Source organism: Heloderma suspectum, chromosome 13 (genome assembly GCF_057233095.1).
Source record: "Heloderma suspectum isolate Gila_16-S chromosome 13, 16-S_ref, whole genome shotgun sequence".
Classification (NCBI taxonomy): domain Eukaryota; kingdom Metazoa; phylum Chordata; class Lepidosauria; order Squamata; family Helodermatidae; genus Heloderma; species Heloderma suspectum.
The window spans coordinates 30674607-30682261 of NC_139470.1; positions in this window are offsets into that span (position 1 = coordinate 30674607).

The window sequence follows — 7655 nt, forward strand, 5'->3', positions numbered from 1 at the left end:
AGCACCGCAAACGTTCTGCCTCCTCTGCTGCCCCCGATGCTGGGCCCCTCCTGGAATACGTCCGTGCAGCTGTCTCCCTGACCTGCTTCCACGTCCTCCTCAAAACCCACTTTTTTCCACACTCCCCACCCCGTCCAAATACCCTTCTGCAGGTATTCTGACCTGCCCCCCTCCAGGGGTGTTGGACTGCAGCTCCCATCTTTGCTGGCTGGGGATGATGGGGGTTGCAGTCCAACACCCCTGGAGGGGGCAGGTTGGGAAGGCTGCCCTAAGCCAAAGTACACTTCTGCAGTCATTGCACATTCTCCCTGTGTCTCCCTGCTTCCATTTCCCTCCCCGTCCTGCACTGTCTCCCTAATGTTGCCCCTCGGGGAAGGAGCCTGTCCCCTCACACCGCTGGCGAAGTGCCATGTGCAAACAGTGGCATCGCATCCACATCGGCCCATTCGCACGCATGCACGCCATCCCTTGATGGAGCACTCGGAAGCAGCAGGACCGGAACCCATTCGAAGGCTCGGCTCACGGACTCTTCCCCAAAGCCTCCCTCCGAGCTCACGCGCAGCTGCCTTGGTGTGGCCATCGCCAATGCAGCAACAGCATTGCAGGTCACTGGTGCAGTATCGCCTGCTGCAGCCTCCCCCAATCTGGGGCCCTCCAAACATTTGGGGCCACAACTCCCAGCATGCTGGCTGGGGCTGATGGGGTTGGAAGTACAAAAGATCCAGAGGGCACTGGGTTTGGAAAGGCTGTTAGCTGACACGGAAAGATCTGTCCCGACGCAACTGAGAACTTTTTTAACCGGAGAGGCCAGGGGTTGAATGGGGAGCCCAAGACCCTCTTTTGCATGTGCACAGCAGGGGTTCTTTCGCTGAGCGGGGAGGGAGGGCGCTTGGGCTTTCCTCCTCACTCCACTGGGGAACATGATCTTGAGGTCATAACCGCCAACACAGCTAAAGGATTTCAACCAATCCACCTGGAGGTCTTGGAGGCCACATGAATGAGTCCTGCACCAACTTGAGAATCACCTCTTGGGATCTCTCAATTTGCCCCTGGCGCTGACCCAAAGATGGTACAGATGGCATCAACAGCAGCCCCTGTGCTGCTGAATTCCATTGGCTGGATGACAGCTTTGCCAAGCGAAATAGATCCATAAATCAATGAACAGGTTAATGAACAGGTGGCCTGGCACCCACAGCCTCCCTGTGCCAGGGGAGAAGACAGCGCTGTTTATCCCCAGGTAGAAAGCCCTCCGATGGGCTCCTTCCAACCAAGAATGGGACTGCTGAGGCTGGGTGTGACCGACACCCCCCCACCCCCCGGCCATGGCTCTGTTCTAGGAAGGCTCTTGTTCCCCGGAGGCAGAGAACACCTTCTCCCAGTGGTCAGGAGGGCTGGCCCGGAGGACACTGGCTGCTGCCCAGGAAGCAACAGTGTTAAACAGAAGGGCAGGTGTGACTCTGGCAGCAACCCAAGCAGATCCTAGTCAAGCCCATCAGCTTGCTGGAGACCCTGCCAACCCCACAAAGAGCAGCAGGCCAGCTCAGTCACGGAATAATAGAATAGTAGGGTTGGAAGGGGCCTACAAGACCATCGGGTCCAACCCCCTGCTCAGTGCAGGAATCCATGTCAAAGCATCCCTGACAGGTGGCTGCTCAGCCTCGTCTTGAAGGCCTCCAGTGTGGGAGAGCCCACCGCCTCCCTCAGTAATTGGTTCCATTGTCATACTGCTCTAACAGTCAGGAACTTTGTCCATTGTCATACTGCTCTAACAGTCAGGAACTTTGTCCATTGTCATACTGCTCTAACAGTCAGGAACTTTTCCTGATGTCCAGCTGGAATCTGGCTTCCTGTGACGTGAGCCCATTATTTCATGTCCTGCATTCTGGGATGATCGAGAAGAGATCCTGGCCTTCCTCTCACTGACAACCTTTCAAATACTTGAAGAGTGCTATCATATCTCCCCTCAGTCTTCTCTTCTCAAGGCTAAACATGCCCAGTTCTTTCAGTGTCTCTTCATAGGGCTTTGTTTCCAGTCCCCTGATCATCTTTGTTGCCCTCCTCTGAACCCTCACCAGCTTGTCTACAGCCTTCTTAAAGTGTGGTGCCCAGAACTGGACACAGTACTCTAGATGAGGCCTAGCCAGTGCTGAGTAGAGGGGAACTAGTACTTCCTGGGATTTGGAAGCTATGCTTCTATTAATGCAGCCCAAAATAGCATTTGCCTTTTTTGCAGCCACACCCTATTGTTGGCTCATATTCAGCTTGTGATCTATAACAATTCCAAGATCCTTCTCGCTTGTAGTGTGGTTGAGCCACGTATCCCCCATCTTGTAACTGTGCATTTGGTTTCTTTTTCCTAGGTGCAGAGCTTGGCATTTATCCCTATTAAATGCCATTCTGTTGTTTTCAGCCCAGCACTCCAGCCTATCAAGATCACTTTGAATTCTGTTTCTGTCTTCCAGGGTATTAGCTCTCCCGCCCAATTTGGTGTCATCTGCAAATTTGATCAGCATTCCCTGCACCTCCTCCTCCAAGTCATTAATAAAAATGTTGAAGAGCACTGGGCCCAGGACTGAGCCCTGCGGTACCCCACTCGTTACCTCTCCCCAGTTTGAGAAGATCCCATTGATAAGCACTCTTTGAGTCCGATCCTGTAGCCAACTGTGGATCCACCGGATCGTTGTTTCATCTAGCCCACTTTGAGCTAGTTTGCTCATCAGGAGATCATGGGGCACTTTGTCGAAAGCTTTGCTGAAGTCGAGGTATATTATGTCCACAGCATTCCCACGGTCCACAAGGGAGGTTGGTTACCTGATCAACAAATGAGATCAGATTCGTCTGGCAGGATTTATTCTTGACAAATCCATGTTGGCTTCGAGTAATCATTGCATTGTTTTCAAGGTACTTACAGATGGATTGCTTTAGAATCTGCTCCAGAATTTTCCCAGGGATTGATGTCAGACTGACTGGTCTGTAGTTCCTAGATTCCTCTTTTTTGCCCTTTTTGAAGATAGGGACATTAGCCCTCCTCCAGTCATCTGGCACTTCCCCCGCCCTCCATGATTTCTCTAAGAGAATAGACAGCGGTTCTGAGAGCTCGTCTGCCAGTTCCTTTATGACTCTAGGATGCAGTTCATCTGGCCCTGGAGATTTGAACTCATTCAAAGTAATGAGGTGTTCCTTGACCATATGCCTATCGATCTCAAGCTGCAATCCTGCCCCTTCAGCCTGTACTTCGCCTTTGCCAGGGGTGTCATAGACCCTCTTTCGGGAGAAGACTGAGCCAAAGCAGGAATTGAGCACCTCTGCCTTTTCTTTGTCACCTGTTATCATTTTGCCATCCTCATTTAACAGTTGAACTACCATTTCTTTCCTCTGTCTTTTCCTATGCACATATCTGAAGAAAGCCTTTTTGATGCTTTTAGCATCCCTCGCTAACCTCAGCTCGTTCTCAGCTTCCTGATGCCATCAAGACATTCTATGGCACTCCAACCCCCATCACCATCATTGTCCTGCCCCAGTAAAATGGGGGATGACCCAGGGGTCAGTTCTCCTGAGCAAGCCCCACTAAAAAGAATGGGAGTTGCCTCCCCTGTTCGTTTAAAGGGGATTTGTGCTGGAGAACGTACCACTGGATCCCCTTAGATCAGCCTTCCCAACCTAGTGCCCTCCAGGCTGGGGGAAGGCTGCCATAGACCGACCTGCCCTGTGTCCCACTTGGCTGCCCTTCGTGGCGTCCAAAACCGTCCCCCTCGCTGTGACTCAGACCCAGGCTACTTCTGGGTCAAAAATCAAAGGCATCTTGGTTTTCTTCAGCTCAGCCTTCCAAAACCTGGTACCCTACAACTCCCAGAATTCCTGCCCATTGGCTATGCTGACTGGGGCTGATGAGAGTTGAAGTCCAAAACATCTGAAGGGCTCCAGGTTGTGGAAGTCTCCCTTCACTACAAATTTAGCCCTCTGGAGAGCCTTCGAAACACGACACGCAGCTTTGAAACACTCATCCATTGCATACCACCACAACGCAAAAGCCGTTTTCAAATAATTTATTAGGAATTTAAAACTGAAAATCTGGAAAAAGGAGTTACAGGTATGGAGAGAACATCGATGTGTAATAAAACTGGCTTAATAAAATCCACAGCTTTATTTTGATTAAAAAAAAGAGAAAAGAACACACACGACAGCCGCTCCCAAACCGTGGCTCCAACATCTCGGCAGCAGCCAAGGGAGCCAGAATGCAAACTCCAGAACTTGGTGACACAGCCAGATTTGGAGGTGGGCACAGAAGCAGCTCAGCGCGTGTACCAAGGAGGCACCACAGTGCCCCCCACAACCCCCCCAGGCTGAAGACTAGAGAATAAAAATAAACCCAATAAATCGCAGCTGCTCTTTCATTTCTTTTCTTTTTTTAAAAAAAGAACCCAGACATACAGACTCGTCTCAGTAACAAAAAATTATTGCTTTGTGTTTCCAGTACTAATTCGCGAAGTGTCCTTTCCCATTTCTTCCATCAGCTACAGAACTCTCCCAATATTTTCGCGCTGCTTAAGGTGGGGGCTTCGGCTACTTGGGATGTGAGGACAAGACAGCCACACCGCAGGGAGAGGAGGAAGGCGGAAGGAAGGTGCGAGACAGAGAGAGAGGAAGGTGGCATGATGGAGCCCTCGTGGCCCAGGAGTCATACACTGGGCAGGGGCAGTTCATGCAATTAACAGAATCAAGTAACGAAGCTTTACCTGGACTGTACCACTTTAGATTGCCAGTGGAGGAAATCTGCAAGTTTGAAAGATTTAATTAAACAACAACTAAAACCTCCTTGCATACAGAAACTAGAATGCGAGAGAGACGACTGCTATGCACCCTTATCCCCGATATATTCATATATTCTACGTGCAGGAGAGCAAGGGCAGTCATCAGACAAGGGCACATTCAAACATGCACTCTCCAGCGTGTGTCTAGGAAAAGCTGCACCGCTTCATTAAGCTGATTGTATAAACCAACCCTCTTTTCTTCTGTCCCACTACAATCTCTGGTCAAAATGTTTTAGTGGGCTTTTGCACTGCTTGTCCAGGGATAATAGGAATCACACCTAACGATGGCTCAATCCTGCCTCACTTCCAGCTCTCTTAAAAACAGCTCTATTTGAAACCGTCTCTGTTTCGGATGCAGTTGCCCCTCCCCATCTTTGTATCTTGCTAGTAGAGGCTACGTTTGAGGACACAGTTGTTAAAAATTGTTTTAAAACTTAAGATGAAGCTACATTATTGTCCCTGGGAAGAAGTGTCAGGCTGCATCTTAATCAAAGGCTCAATCACTCCCCTTAATCAAGGTCTTTGGTTCAAGTTATGTCAGACCCAAATCTGCCCTGGAAGGTCAACGGCTCCACAGGGTTATTTGCTGCAATGGGTGGTGCTCAGGAGTGAACTCCTGCATTACCCAGAGGCGCACTTGTCTCCGCCACCAAGGCTACCGTCAGCAAGATACTGCCGCCCATGGGGGCTCCCTGATGAGTAGACCTGCTGGAGAAGTGGCACTGCTGCATTTGCACACAGCGTTTTTCACTGAGTGCTTAAAAAATCATCTGAATATCGCAATGAGTGAAGTGACCTACCTGGCTGCCTACGTGGAAGAAATGCCATTGCATCTGGATTGGGACCAAGGAACCTGGCAATGGGGGGGGGGGGACACGCTGACAAAAATGTACGCCAGGGTTCCCCAACAAGATACCCTCTAAATGTGTTGGACTACAACTCCCATCATACCCCAGCCAGCATGGCAGGTTAGGGAAGGCTGGTGTACATTTACTTTCGATGGTCATCTCTCAAGTTTCAAATGGGTCTCCCTTATCCAAGGGACTGAACTGGTCCCCAGTGCTCCCAGTTTTCTGGGCCCAAATTACTTCACAAGATCAGCCCAAGACATTTTGCATCACAAGAAAGTAATCAATGGCACCCTCTCTCTGCACACTAGTGGGAAGATCTCTTGCACAAGCCTGACCGACATGACTTGGAACTGCAAAAGCACACAGCAAGACGGCCCAGTTGGCTGCAGAGTGACTGTGACTGGCCAGTGACTGTGACAACGTCAACTACTGTTGTTGCCTTGTGCCACTCCTGACCACTTCAGTGGAGCCTGAGACCTCACCCCCTGGGCTGACTGCACCCCACCCTGATTAGCGTGTGGAGAGAGGGTGCCAGTTGGTTTGTCCACCTCAAGCACCAAAATGTTGCCTTGTTTAATGGATTAAATCGGGGGTGTTGGACCCAAGGGCTGAATTTCCTTTCAGAGAAGCTGACGGGGGGGGGGGGGCATTCCAGTGGTGGGCAGAGCCGGAGGCGACAGGGGTGGGGCCAAAACACCCCAAATGCCACCTATATTTTAGCTTAAAGCTCTCGTTGCCAATAACGAAGCCGCAGGAGAGGCATTCCACAGCCTTTTAGGCCCGGAGAGAACACATGCAAACGCCAGGAAGCCACCAAAGTCTTGGTAGTCGTAGGAAAGGGAGTCGAGCCAGGGCGAGGGGAGGGGGCGACCTGGCGAGCCCCTGAGGGCTGGACTGGGAGGACAGGCGGCCTAGATTTGTCCGGCAGGCATGTAGTTCAACGCCCCTGTGCTAAATGGAGATCGGGAGGCGTGACGGCAGCGCAGCCGAACCCTTTGGATTTACCGCACACATTCTCACTTGTTTCAATGAGGCTGGTGCACGAAAAGGTCCCCCTGGGGCGACTCCCGCGGGGGCCAGGCTGTCTCTTCCCCACTCTGCTGCCCACACAAATGGAATCCAAAACCTCACGGAAAGGTCACCTCGGGTTCTCCACTGAGACAGGGCTGGCCTCTGTGGGAATGCAACTGCTGCTTGCAAAGCAGACCTCGGGGCAGCAACTGCACCACGGAAGTCGGAAGCAACCCCAGAGCCCTCTAGAACAGTGCCTGGCTGCGGAGGGAGGCCAGCCGGCCGGAGGCCTCCCTGCAGGTCAAGCGACGCCATGCACAGCACAGAATGCAGCAACCAGGGGAGGGAGGCGCCCACAGAGAGCACCCCAGGGCAAACAGCTCCAACAGTGCCCGTGAGCCAAGTCACATGCTGCAGGGCAATTTCTGATGGGGGGGGGCAAGGCAAACATCTGATGCTGTTCTTACAAATTAATCCATGTGTGGGCCGTGGGAAGCGGGCAGTTGCGGCGCGTCTCTCCCTCATGGGATCCCTGAGAAGCTTGAAGTCTCCCTTGCTAGCAAAGCCTCTTTTGCCCAGTGCCTGAATTGTCACCCCACTTTCATGCAAAAGTGGGGGCGCCCCAAGCCCTCCAGCAGATCACGAGCCCCTTGGCAGGAAGCGATACATATTAGGAGAGTTCACATCCACTCAAAGCATTGACAGAGACAAGCAGTGGTGGACAAAGCCCTTTGCAGGAGCAGGCACGGGCGCCTCTGGAGAGGCAGCACCTGTGAGGTGCGCCTGCGGGAAGCTGCCCGGCGAAACAGCCCCAGCGGGTTGAGTCGCACTGAGCTGGCTCCCCTCCCCAGCCTGCCCCTCCCCTCCCCTCCCCACCCTGCAACACCCTCCTCCCCGTCTCTCCACACCACACAGCCATCTCATCAGAGGTCTTAAAATCTTACAGTAAAAGGTATAAAAAAGAAAGGAGGTTCATCGTGGT